The sequence below is a fragment of the Nipponia nippon genome, unplaced genomic scaffold (genome assembly GCF_047370975.1).
Source record: "Nipponia nippon isolate SJK-2023a ecotype South Korea unplaced genomic scaffold, ASM4737097v1 scaffold_23, whole genome shotgun sequence".
Lineage (NCBI taxonomy): Eukaryota > Metazoa > Chordata > Aves > Pelecaniformes > Threskiornithidae > Nipponia > Nipponia nippon.
The window spans coordinates 3,351,219-3,363,528 of record NW_028262340.1 but is presented as its reverse complement, the minus strand read 5'-3'; the positions used below and the strand labels follow the sequence as shown (position 1 = coordinate 3,363,528).

The 12,310-nt window shown below is 50.9% G+C and overlaps 1 protein-coding gene across 5 annotated transcripts in view; it reads left to right on the top strand.

Annotated features, from left to right (window-relative positions):
* EPB41 (erythrocyte membrane protein band 4.1) overlaps nt 1-12,310 on the top strand; it is a 96,340-nt gene that overhangs the window by 9,667 nt on the left and 74,363 nt on the right. The window contains exon 1 of one of the 5 annotated variants that reach the window (XM_087760593.1): nt 237-250. The exons of 2 other annotated variants lie outside the window; for them this stretch is intronic. The gene's annotated coding sequence lies outside the window, so the exon portion shown is untranslated. Of the gene's footprint in view, nt 1-236; nt 251-9,672; nt 9,841-11,094; nt 11,113-12,310 lie in introns of those variants that run through there. 2 more of the 5 variants (XM_087760590.1, XM_087760591.1) reach the window with 2 other exon arrangements.

Sequence of the window (12,310 nt, the reverse complement as noted above, 5' to 3'; positions counted from 1 at the left end):
GGATTTACCTTGTGTGTGTGAAGATTTTGGATATTGAAAAGCACTTCATATAGTAATTTCCAGGCCAAGTTTATAACATGAAAAATCCCCCAGCAGTAGTTTTTCTTGCCAGCCTGGGCTGCGGAGCACTGACCCGGCAATAAAAGCACACTAAGCGCCAGCAAGTGAGCAAATGGAAGTGAAAATGGTTTTGGTCGTGGAAAGCAATGCTCCTTGTTTTTCCCCAGATGCCTCCTGACAGCTGTTGATGGTAAATCAGTGCTGTGGTTGTGTAAGGGACTCTGAAGGCTGGAGTGCAGCATGGGGCTGGCTTCCCCTTTGCAAACCTGCAGATGCATCGCAGGGCATGGAGAGGAGCCTGAGGCCCTTCTGGCAGGAGAGGAGGGGAAATGCGTGTCGAGCTTGGAGAAGTGCAGCAAGCACCCGTGTTTTCAGCTTGTGTTCACGGAGATTCTGCTTTGCACAGAGGGAAGAGTGTCCTGGTGGGGTGGATTCTCGTGGTTTCCCAGCAGAGGTGTGGTGCCTGCCCCTGAGCCTGGCAGTGAGGTGCTGTTTGTGCCTCTCAAAATAAGGTGTGCGCGCTCAGGGTGGAGGAAAGAAAGGGGTCTCTGCTTGGTAAAGCTGGTTCTTTGGATGCAGTGGTGCCTTTGCGTTGAGGTTGCTATCTCTGGAAACTTCAGAAGGTTTTAATTTACTTTTTTTTTTAAAAAAAAATGTAAAGTATCCTCCTGCTAAGCTTTCCCATTTCCTGTCTGTTACCTGTCTGTTACCCCCCCCCCCAGTAATATCCTTTTCTCTCCCAGTAACGGAAAGGACTGTGCATATTTAGAGCAGCTCTGCTCCATGCCCGAGTGCTCAATGTGCTGCCAGTCAAGTCCCAGACTTGATGGGAAAGCAGAGGAAGGTGCTAGGAACAGATTGCTTTGTTCTTAAACTCAGCATTATTATACGATGCCTCACAGGGGAGGGCAGGAGAGATGAATCAAATCCAAGCATAAACCTGTTGTTCTTACACAGAAGTAAGTGAAGCACTATATTTGGAAGCTGAGCAGCTGTCTCCTGTCCTGAATGAGCTGTTCTTTGCTACCAAGTCTCTAAAAGAAGGATCATTAATTAACTAGAGAACCTGCCTTGACCAGAGGTGCTGAGCTCCCATCCCCACCAAACACCCAGCCGTTATTTGAATGCAGAATAAAACTCCTCCGCACAGAAGGTGTAACTGCAAGAAATGCAGGCTGGCAGCGTGCTGGCCGGGAGCTCGTATTTGGAGCAAAATGCAAGTGCTCGCTCGTGTGGCTGTCGGAGTGGGTTAGCGAGAGGCATGCCTCTACCGGCGCAGCAGCTGTAGCTGTGCCAGGGTGTCCCGGACCAGGGGAGCGGCAGCAGGATCTTCCTCCTTCGTGCTTGAGCAGACCTTCAGGACACAGTCACCCTTCTGGTTATCGCTGTGTGACAAGTCTGTGGTCAAGGGTGAATCTCTACCTTGGGGAAAGCTGGTAACCTGAACAACCCCTGGTTTGCTCTCCCCAGAGCAGCCTCACTGCGACTTTTGTCTGTGTGAGCGGTCTGGTGTCTTTCGTGTGCTGCACAGAGAGCAGAGAATTGCGTTTCAGTGATCCTGCTTATTCTAGGCTTTTTTGACCCTGATACGAGATGAAATTTGCTGCTTGCTGAATGCTTGGTATTAATCTTGGTCAGCAAACAAGAAAGCTAAGTGGTACCTTGTTAGCGATGGCAAAGATAACGGTTGTGTGGTACAGTTTCACTGGATCAGGGACAGCCCTGACCTTCACCCAGCAGAGAAATCGGCAGGCTCAGGTTGCTGTTCCATCTTTAAGCCTGGCTTATCTCTTAGGTAAACATAAAATGCATAGGAGCTGTAGTAAGTGAATCTCCTCTCCTGGCCTGATAAGTGTTGGGCATCGGTCCTAAAAGTAGCACACCAGCAGCTTCCACGAAGGGATGTGCTGCGAGAAGCTGGAGGGCAGAAACCGTGAAGAAAAATGCTGAAGATGGAGGTGCAGCAAGAGGAGCCTGTGGCATTTGAGGTTGTGCTCTTGACCTTCAAGCTAAGATTCACATATGTTGCCATTATTTGAAGCCTGTCAAGAAATCCGAAGTGAGGTCATGCGCGCTGGCTGAAAAAATGTTCAGAGCTATCTTTGTGGCAAGGGAGGTAGTACGCGCAGTGTGACTGTTAACGGGCTGCTGCTGGGCTGCATCTGTCCGTATGTTGGCATTGGTGATGCTGGGAGCCACATGTTGTGATCTTCAAGTTTACCTGTACGTGAAATTGTTTCTTTCTATCCCTTAATTCCTGGGTCACCTAGAGAAGGGCATTGCTTCGTGAAGCCGTTGAACAGCAGTTGTGTTGTGAACTCGAGTCTCACCTTAATTCTTATTCACATATAGCTCAAAGAAGAACAACAAATAAGGTTGTCTGCTTTTGCGCCTTTCAGTGAGGTTTTCTGCTTCGAACCTCTCCTAGCAACATGGTAGCAGGGTATCCCTTTCGCTTGTCCCACCTCTTCAGAAGAGCCCATCCGAATCCCATGCGGTGTCAAGTTCTAGGGCTGGCTTAGCTCAGTGGTTTCACTTTAACGCTTTGTAAGGCACTGAAGTAGTTCTCATTGTGGTGTTTAAAATAGTAGTGCTGCCTTTTGAATTACCATCTAATTAAATGAAAGCAAAAACTCAAAAGCAAGTGAGCTTTCTGCATCTCTTGTTGCATAAGAAAAGCTGTTTTAGTTGACCTAAAAACCAACATTGAAAAACAGGCTAAACAGAGATGCTTTCCTCCTAGCTCTGCGGGCAGTTTGTAGCAGTTGCTACTGTTCTTGGAGAGCCATTCATGCGGTGGCAGCTGTGAGCCCTCTTCAAAACAGTTACTCCTTTGAGACTTGCTTCCCTTTTGCTTGATGGTTGGAGGAACCCTGCTGTGGAGACAAATAATTAGAAATAAAAGATGGCAGCTTAATGATTATTAGCTTCTTTCTGACGCAGTCTGCGGCGAATGCAGGGGTAAGATCCGGCTAGCGTGCATCTCAAAGCTGTTGGTGCATTTCTTGCTCGAAAGATTTACCGCGTACACCGTGTTAACTTGCAGCCTCTGTGGACCTGCAGAACGCGCTGAACTAACGGAGTTATATTACTTATTTCAGTAACAAACCTTTTTCAGAGAGCACGACTCTTGGCAATTAACTGTGACAATGACAACAGTTCAGATGAAGCGTGCTTCCTGCCCTCTCCTCCCTGTCTCTCCATCCATACCCACAGCTTTCCTCTGCAACTTCTGATTTCCCCCCTCTCCCCTCCTCCAGCACTTGGATTCTGCCTATAAATCTGAACCGCTTTGGGTTTTCTTTATAAAATGAGCATGGAAAGATATGACCTTAAATAAAGCCTCAAAATGTCTTATTTTGTAAAGCTCCAGAAAAGCTGGCAGCAACGTGATGCTATCCTCTGGGATTTTGTCCTATTGATATTAATCTTTTTGAAGCTGGTATCCATGACTGCTGGTTTCAAAGGTTAATATACTGCATTTCAACCAAGCCGAGAAGTCTTTTTTTTAATTATTATTTGTGATATGGAAATGTGCACCAATTAATCATTGCGCACCTGCAGAAATGCCTGTCTCAGCAGGCTTTGGCTGTGCTGTATTAGGTTGTGGGATCATCTGTAGAAAGGACTCGGGGCGGCGAATCTGATCCAGTTCTTAGCTTAAGACAAACCCTGCGAGGTCTGAGGGGATAGCAGGTAGGGGAAAGAGCACTGAACAAGGTGGTGCGGAGCTTCAACTCGTATTTCTGGAAGAAATAAGGTAGCCCGTGCTCTGTGTAGAAGTTATTTGCTCTCCGTAGCTAAAGTCTTAATTAAATAAATGTTAGGTCTTGCTAGGTGTCCCTCGCTGATGTGCAGGTCTAGCCTGCGATAACGCACTGCTGTCAGTTGTCTAGTGCTGGGTTCGCGGCGTGGGTGAATTTGCTGCCCGGCCTTTGGATTACAAGAGAAGTGTTAGTACAGACTAGAGGGCTCTCTGCCAAGTACCGAGCTCTAACTCACTGCTAGGGACACATCGGTCCTAAATAAACCCTGATCTTGAAACTTTCCTTCCCTGAACCAAAGAGCTCTGAGTATTTTGAAGCCAAGGGAGCGTAAGCTTTGGCCAGATTGGGAGCATGACAGTGTGGAGTCAAATCTGCGCTTGAGCAATCCCTTGTCAAAGCTTCACCTAACCGGTGCCTTTCTGGGGAGAAGCTGCAGCGCAGAAAACACCTACTTGGTGTTATTTAAATAGACCAGAGCCTCTGCTCGCTGCAGTTTGACTTCTCATCTGTGCAAGGAGTAAATCAGCCACTGACATCCTTTGTTTGTGGTATGGCTCTTCGGCCTCCCTGCCTTAGCACTGGTCCCTAGGTGGCACTAACTGTTATTTTGGGTTTCTTTCAACAAAGGCTGCATAGCTGAGCTTGTCCCCTGCTGAAGTGACAGCTGCGTCTCTGGCCAAGCTGGCTGTTCGTGCTTGGTTTAGGAGGCTGGCGCAAGGGCTTGAACTTCCTCCTGCTGCCCAAACATAGAGGTTTCCAGCAGCGTCTCCTGGAATTTATTAACGAGGGGCAGGGAGTCGAGCGCTCTCTGTGAGCACACTCCTCTATTTTTAGTTGTGTCTTCACTAAGACGCCTAGGGAATGAAAAACTGCTAAATGCTTGAAATGAGGGAGAGCTGATGACCTGGTGGAGGTCAGCATGCCGTGGGGCTCGCTGTGTTTCTTGCGACAGCTCTTTCCATGGTTCCGTCCATTTCTCAGGCTGTTTCGGGAGCTCGGGCTCATGCCACACCGATTCTCCCTTTTCCTGAGCCTGCACTACTTGTATTCACAGCGCCGCCTGTAATCTATCTTCCAGGCTTTTTTAAGCACTTTCTAGATCCTTTAAGTGCAGCCACTCGTACCTTTAATACTTCCTACCCACACTTAAGGGGAAAAGTATTTCTCTCTCAGTGTAGAAACATTCGCTGTATGAAAACTTGATCCTGCAATCTGAAGCTGACCTCCACTAATCTCTAAGTGGTGCATCTTGGTAGAAATGTGATTTACGCACTGTCTCTAAGCCCTGGAACAAAGCTGACTTTCCAGGGAGCTGTTCTTCCCTTCACTGGCGTGCAGCAGGGAGAGAGCCGATGCTCCTCTTCATCTGTTTTATTCCTCTTTCTTCTTGGAGCTAGTCTGCTGTGCTGCAAGACACCGGCTCAGGTGAATATCAACTTCACGCAAACCGATGAAACCCACGGTGGGAGCTTTTTGTGTAAATTAACCAGATTGTGGGTGGGACGGGAATTCCTAGGGGTACAGGCTTAGCTGCCCAGCTGTCTCCTGAGCCCTCCCCATCTCCCCGAAAGGCATCCGCAGGAGCCAGCCCAGTACCAAAAAGATGTAGAGGCTCGAAAACTGAATTCTTCTGCCCACGGGAAGAACATGGGGTTTTAGTTTGGCAACAATGGCCTTCAAAGGGCACAACTCCTGCTGTTAAAAAAAACAACAAAAGAAAACTGTCCAGTAGGGAACCCCACAGAAAGGACAGGACAAGCAGCTTGGATTTAGCAAAACTTGAGGCTAACTGCTGTGATGCCAAGTAGGATTACAATAGCAAAATCACTTAGTCTCTAACTAGGGAGGGTCCTGCTTGGCCCTTTAATAACTCGCTCAACAATGAATCGATTGTTCGTTTTGGAGAGTGCTACGATGGGCTGGACCAGATTTAATCTTTGGTTAAATACTTGATACGGAGCCAGGTGAGTGTAGACGTTCCAGGTTGCCTTTGCTGCGCGCACACACATGTTGTAGCAAAGTGGTGCAGCATGTTCTAGTTCTTCGTAAAAATTTGAGTTTGCAATTCAGCCTGTCAGAGGCTTTTTCTGGCAGTGAGTTCTGCTGTGCCTGCTGCTTCGTGTGCTAAATCGAGGGGTGAGCACGGGAGGAACGTGGTGTTAGCTGAAGTACCCCTTCCTTCTAGGTAAATCATTTACCCAAAATATCTTCATTCCAGATCAACATTTTACAGTAAAACAAAGCTTGTGAAGCCGAAGGGAGATTTCCTTTACACCTCATCCTGGCCTTCTGCTATCAGCCAAATCAGCGCTGCTGATGGTGACAGTAAATCTCGGAAGAGGAGCCAAGGGCAGAGGGCCAGTAGCTGGCAAAACGGAGCCACCTGCTCTCCTCCCACCTTGTTTGCTCTTGTGAAATGGCTGGTGCCGCTCTGGAGACTGTCACTTGCTAGCAAAACGTGTGAACGTGGCACCTAAACTGAATATGCCTATTGTGTGTGTACGAACGTATGCATAATACAGACACAACCAGTCTATTGAGAGCAGCGGTGGATAAATGATTCACTTGACCAGCTTAATTTCTTTGTTTTCCTAGAACTTGGCGTAATCCTCAGTATTTCTCTTCACCTTAAATCCTGCTTGCTTTGGAGGAGGGAGCACCGATACCAGTGTGATGCACGATTCCTTTGTTTAGATTGGGAATTCCTCACGTAGAGAAGCTCCTCGGGGTGGGGAGAGCTCTGTGCTGTTTATTATTTGTGCCAGTAATGCTCTAGGCACAGTGTTCACCGACACTGGTGTAAATTGGGAGCCCTGTTCTACAACAAATCCTGCCAGTAGCGCGTCCTGCGGGGCCCTGCAGAGCACTGGATCACCTTACAAAGGATTTTATTCTTTTTTTTTTTTAAGAACTCACTTGAGCTGGATTTAATCTCCTGTCTAGGTGCTCTTAAGATGCTACAGCGCGTACTTCTGAGCTGCTTGCTAGCTGCGTGCACACTGAACAGGCAGAGGGTAGGATTTGGCATCGTTCTCCGTTGTGATCCAGTTCATTTGCACCGACCGAGTCCGTTGGGATCGGAGCACTCACCAAGTGGCCTTTCAGCTTGCAGGGAACAGCTTCTGCCTTAGAGACCACGAGCACATGCCTAAAATGAATATAATTCCTCTCCTTATTCCTATATCCAGCGGCCGAATACCAAGAAATCCTGACTTATTGAAATAATTCTCAATTTCTAATTGACTCCTATAAAGCGACTTAAACCAGCTATAACTGGGAGACTTTTTTAAATATTTGCAATTCGGGCTTGGCATGGGGAAAACTAGTCTTATAGTGAAGAATTTAAGAAATTTCCATTACTTCCTGTGGGATTGCAGAGGTCAGTTTGGGGCTGTGTAGGAAGGTTAGAAGCTAATCCAGCGATTTGCAGCAGAAGTGTGGTGTAGACGGTGGTATTTCCATATTGCAGAAGAGTGTTGGTTTTGGTTTTTTCTTTTTTTTTTTTTTTTCTTCCCCCCTTTTTTCGGCTTGCTACAAAAGGATTGCTTTGGCCTAGGTTCAAATTGCCCTGTCCCAGAAGAACATTTTCAAGGCACTCTCGTGGCACAGACCATGCACCTCTCTCCATGTCTGATGGCTCTCCTGCTCTTAAATTCCTCCTGCCATTCGGGCTCTCGGCTGTTTGTTTGGGGTCTGAAGAGGTAACAGAGTCCTTGGCCCTCGTGCACAGCGCATGCGGCAGCTTGCACTAGTGCTCCCTGTGCGTAGATGCTTCACCTGGGAAATAACGGCTCAAAATACGGGAGCTGCTGCTCTCTGTGCTCAGGTGCTGGCAGATGGAGTTGGGGATCATCTGGTGATCTGAGCATGGTGGATGACGTGCTGCATGGTGTTAAATCACCATTTTGATGCAAAGTTCTCATTGCCCTGGTCTCCATGTAATCTGCAATCTACCGTCAGTCAGCATGTGCGCGTGCTATGGCGAAGCGGTGTGGTTTTGTTTGCTTGTTTTTCTTAATTGCAAGAAGCTGTTGCCAACCCCTGGCATCCAAAAATTGTGGCTGCTTTGCTCGGTGGTTTTCTTCTTAAAGCCCTTTTGACTCGCGTTTCTCTTCGGACACAGTCTGTTTTCAGCCCACCCGTGGGTGAGCAGTAGCAAAGGCAGAAGTTACTGTGGTGGGTCAGCACCAAACAGCTGAGCCTCCTCCATTCGCAGCCCGGGCTATTAAAATGTGTTAATTTAATGCTGTGGGGAGTGAAGCCAGAGCTTCAGGGCATGTTTCAGGGGATCTGCCGGTCCCTGGAGCAGTGACTTACAGCCGCCAGACCTTTCCCAGCCTGCGTCTTTGAATCAAATGTGCTCATCTGAATCCAAGGAAACCACCAGATAGTCCAGATTTAAGGCGAAAATATCTCTTTTCCCTTCCATTAAGGAGCTTTTTGGCAAGCAATCTCAACACCAAGACAAGGGGGGAGCTGCCCCATTCTGTGTTTTGGCAGAGCTGAGTATCGTAGACATATAGAGAAGGGGTAAATAGCTGTGAGCAGTGCGTTAATTTTTCTGCAAAATTGGGTTTGTTTGGCTCCCATTTAGCACAAGTGTCCTTAGTGTGCGAGTGGTCCTCGCTAGGTCGCTACTAGCGAGGGCTTCAGCATGAGGGTGAAGCGTCCCAACCAGGGTGCGCATCAGCCCAGGGTATTACCTGCTGATGAAGAGGTAGGGCGGTTGCTCTTAATGCAAGAATAATGTGCCTGATAGCTAAACTCTCTTTGGGAGGCAAAGGGAGATGCGTCTTTTGGGGCTGTGTAAATATTTGAGATGGATTTGGTCCCCCCAGCTGGTGAGGCTGGCGTGCTGGCAGCAGCCTCACCGGAGCCCTGTGGAAGTGCTGACGAGAAGCTGGGTTTTGCTCTGGTGCACGTAGTGGGGACAGCCGGACAGCTCTGGTTGATAAAAATAACTTATAATTGGGCTGTAGGTGAGGAAAAGCCGCTCTGTGCTGTTACGTGCGGTTCCAGAGCGGCGGGCAGGCCGGTCTCCTCTGCGGGGTTGTGCTGGTGCTCCCGTTTCTGCACGTTCACCAGCGCGGCTGTGGGGTTTTCTTGCTGACCAAGCGCTCGCCATCTCAATTGTCGCTTTATCGGCTCAGCCCCCCATCGACTGAGCCAGTACCTGTTCGGTTCTAATGGCCTTATGTGTAAAAAAAAAAAAAAAAAAAAAAAAAACCAAAAAAACCCAATATCCCCCCGCCCCGGCTCCTCCCTTCTGAGCTGGGCCACAACTTTGGGAGACAGCGAACTGTATTTAAAATCTAGGTCATGGAGGGAGGAGAGAGCAGCCCGCTGCCGCTCGGCGTTACCAGCAGGCAGGGCCCCTCCTGCCCCTTTCCTACCGGTTCCGGGCGGCGCCAAATGATCGCGGCCCCTTCCTTTCCCCCCCCCCGCCCCCTTCCATCGCCTTAGCGGCGGGCCGGCGGGGAAGGCCGCCGGTAATCCTGTCATATCAGCCTCCCCCTCCCGAGTGTTTTTCCGCCGGGCCGAGGGAGGCGGCCGAGGCGGGGCAGGGCCGCGATCCCTCAGCGCCGGTGCTCGGCGCCCGCGGGCGGCCCTGAGGGAGAGAAACGGGGCGGGGGGGGGGGAGGGATGAGGGGGCGCGCGCTCCCGCTCCCCCCACCCTCCCCGCCAGCCGCGGTTTCCCCTCCGCCAATCGGAGCGCCGTGTTCGCGCCCCGCCCCCTGCTCTCGGCCAATGGGAACTTACTACAGTGTTGTGGGTGGGGGCGGGGCCGGGGGTGCGCGGCGCGGGGGGCAGAGCGGCGGGGCGGGCGGCGGCGGCGGCCGGGCGGAGCGGGAGCGGCGCGGAGCGGCGCGGGTTGGGCTCGGAGCGGAGCGCAGCGGCACGACCCGACCGGGCCGGACCCCCGGGCGCCGCACCGGGGGGCTCTGCGCGGCCCGGCGGGAAGGCGGCGAGCGCCGCGCGCGGGGGCGGCCGCGCGCGCGCTTTCGGCGGGCGGGTAAGTGCGCGCGGGAGCGTGTGCGTGTGTGCACGGCGAGTGTGTGTGTGTGTGTGTGTGTGTGCAGCGTGTGCGTGGCGTGTGTGTGCGTGCATGCGGCGTGTGTCTGCACGCACGGTCCGTGCGCGCGGCGTTACCGGAGCGCGCATGGTTTTTGCACGGCGCGTCGGGGTGTGCGCGTGCAGGGGGTGTCGGTGCACGCGGGGTGGGTGCGTGTGTGCGTGCAAACGGCGTGTCAGTGCGTGCCCGCGGTCTCTGTGCTGTCTGGGCATGTATGGTATGTGTGTATGAGTGTGCGTGCGGGGTCTCTGCACGTTGTGCCTGTGTGTGTACAGCGTGTGCGTGCACGGTTTGTGTGCACGGTGTATCTGTGCGTGTGCACGCACACGGTGCGTGTGTTCATGGTCTGTGCACAAGGTGTATCTGTGTCTGCACGGTGAGCGTGTGTGCGTGCATGGCCTGTGTGCACCGTGTGCTCTGTGCGCGTGAAGGATGCGTGTGCATGGGGTTTGAGTGTGCATGCATGGTCCGCACACACACAGTGCCTGCACAGGCACCGCGCGCGCGTGTGTGTGGTGTATTTGGGGTGCGTGGTGCCTGTCTGCTGCGGTCTCTGCATGCGTGCACAGTGTGTGTGTGCACAGTGCACCTGCGTGTGCAGCCTGCGCGTGTGCGGTGTATCCATGTGTGCGCGGTGAATCCGTGCGTGCACAGCGCGGTGTGCGAGCTCTCCGTGGGGGTCCGTGTGTCATGGAGAACTGCAAGCCGAAAGGCTGAGGCTCAGCCGGAGATAGGTTCTGCAGGAGGCGAGAAACGGGGGGGATAGCAGGATGGGGGGACACAGACCGGGGACCTGGCACCCAGTGTCTCCCCCTTGCTGGGGCGATGGGTGCCTGGGGCTGCCGGCGGCCGAGCCGGGGTCCCCAGCTCTGCATGGAGTCCATTGTGCAGGAGGAGGAGGAAGGAGACATGGCGGGGAAGAGCTCCGGACTCTGCAAACCGGCGGGGCCCCACTCACCCACCCATGGGATGAAGGTGGGTGCTGTGGTCTGGCACCGGCCAGGTGAAGGCTGTTTCCCAGCCGTGTATCCAGCTTCCCTCTGAATTTCAGCTCAAGAAAACACCTCAGCCCGCTGGGAAGCAACGCTCTTCAGCTAGAAGGATTTTCTGCCAAGGCGTATTTTTATTTTTTATCTCCAGCGAGGCAACATTTACAATGAAAATGACTGCAAAGGGCCTGGAATGAGTTAAAATCGCACCTTGACCACATCTGTGAGTGCTGTGTCTGCAAGCGTCCCGAGTGCTGTTGCTTAAGTGTTTCATGGGGAAAAGGAACTTGTTCCCCCTTTGTGCGCCGAGGGGGCTGTGTGCGGTTTGGAGGGGCTGGTTTTGGGCAGGGGCCAGCAGCCCTCCCAGCTGTGGGTGTGAAAATGTTTATTTAAGAGTTGCATGTCTAGCTGCAAAGAGAAAATTTCTTAGAGACTGTCCAAATTCTGGGGCAGGTGTTGTGCTGGAAATTATAGTTGAGTTATAATTCAGTTCTTTGTGTTATAATTCAATTAAGGTGCTGGTAAAAATACAGAGAAGCAAAGCAAAATCTTATTTCTGAACAACAGCACAGAACCAATTTTTGCTTTACTTTGCTATTTATTTTTAGGATTTTAAGGCTTTCCAAATGCGGTAGGCTTTGTTTGCATAAGTTACATAGATCTGGAGGGATGGTCTTTCTAATTAGTTGATTCGCATTTCACAATTGAGTTACTGAATGTAAAAATAATCCCTGTAAGATCTCAGGGGGAGGAGAATACGGCCGTGTATTGATGGGAGATGCGGGGGGGCTCTGACCTGGCTGCTCTCGCTGTTCATCGCTGTGGAGTGCAGTTCCTTTCACAATTAGCTGACTCGTGGGTTGCTGCCCCGGGAGCCGTTCCCTTCGGTGCCTCAGCCCTGGAAAGGTTGTTTTGTGGAGGTAAAAGAGTAGAGGTGTTTTTTTGTAATGGCAGGCATAACCGTATTTTGAATTCATTGAAGGTTTTCCTGCAACGTTGTGGTGGTTGTTAATGGGGACGTCCTGCTTGCGGTGCGTGTCGGGTGTCGATGCTGCTAATGCACTTGATCTTTATTGTTTTACATCGTGGTGCCAACCTCTGGCGTCTTCAGTTACCCTTCTGCGATAGCTTTGAGCGTTGGGTGTGATTTAAAAGGCAGTGGGGTCCTTTGCGTATCTCTGCTGGCGTGGCCTTAATAAAGAAGGCGAGGATTTTCTAGGATTCCCATAGACAAACATAATCTGCTGCAGAAGGTAAAAATCAGGATAAACATAGCGCTCCTTACCTTTAAAACTCAATTAGAGCCTTATGAAACAGAGAGATGATTTTTTTCCTAATGTAAACACATTAATTATTTCCTGTATCAGTTTAGATTAGAAGAACAGAAATTACCTGTGTTTTCATCTGATCTCACAGTTGCA